Genomic DNA, 1,074 nt, shown 5'->3' with positions numbered 1-1,074 from the left:
TCCTCCAAATATATGCAAATATGTATATATTTATGTATGTAGCATGAACAAATGTACATGTACAAACATATTTACATAAATCCATGTAGTAGATAAGTATGTAAATGCATAGTATGTATATGGAAATGTGTATACACGTATAAATGCGCTATTTTATATGATACACCATGTGTCCTCAAGAACTTATCAATGTAGTATAATGACTCATGACCCTCTCCTACCCAGTTAAAGTTCAAGGCTGTAAAGAAAGTATCTCTTTCATGTGTGCAATTCAAGCAGCGCTTTACATACTGAAACATTTCTCCTGTAAAGAGAATTAAATAAGTAAGAGAACGAATTCGATGTGTTTGACCACTATTGGACTCTTTATAACTCTTAAAGAAAAGGCAAAAGCTTTTCAGACGAGGCGCCTCTCGGCTTCCGATATTCTATTGAAGTTGAGGATGTGGTCAAATTATCAAATTTTCATTGAACTGAAAATTCGGTATGGGTTTTGTCATTTATTATTGACAGTCGTACTAACCAAATAATATGGAAGTAAAAAAAATGTTATTCATTTTAAATTTTTTAATTAAGCCTTTGTAAATTTATTTTAGTTTTATAATCGGGATGCGCAAAAGCGTATTAAGCTGGCACTTCAGGGTACTATTTTATATATATATAAGGAAAATTTGAAAGATAGGGGGGGCGGCTCGAGCACCCCCCTGCCCCTACCTGGCTACGCCCATGTTAACTATTTATTTAGTAACCTATATTTTATAGGTCCGCCAAAACGCCCAGTAAATGCCAGAATATGCAATGGGGGATACATAAAAAATCTTTAGTATTAAAAAAAAATGAAATAAACAATTCAGTATTGTTATTGGAAGTCTCCTGTAGCTCGTTACTGTAACTCTTCTCTACCTATTACTTCTCTACTGGTAGAGAATATACGTCATTCTCTACTACTCATTAGCAGTAGAGAACAGGGCAGCGAATTCATATCTCCGTTGGTAGAGAATTGTTACAGAAACGAGCTACTGAAGGGTTTTTTTGATCGAAAAATATTGAGTTTCAAGAATTCTATACCATTTC

Source organism: Rhagoletis pomonella, unplaced genomic scaffold (genome assembly GCF_013731165.1).
Source record: "Rhagoletis pomonella isolate Grant_MI unplaced genomic scaffold, Rhpom_1.0 Rhpom_scaffold_00005, whole genome shotgun sequence".
Taxonomy (NCBI): domain Eukaryota; kingdom Metazoa; phylum Arthropoda; class Insecta; order Diptera; family Tephritidae; genus Rhagoletis; species Rhagoletis pomonella.
The sequence above is the reverse complement of the archived record's forward strand: the minus strand, read 5'-3'. Positions refer to the sequence as shown.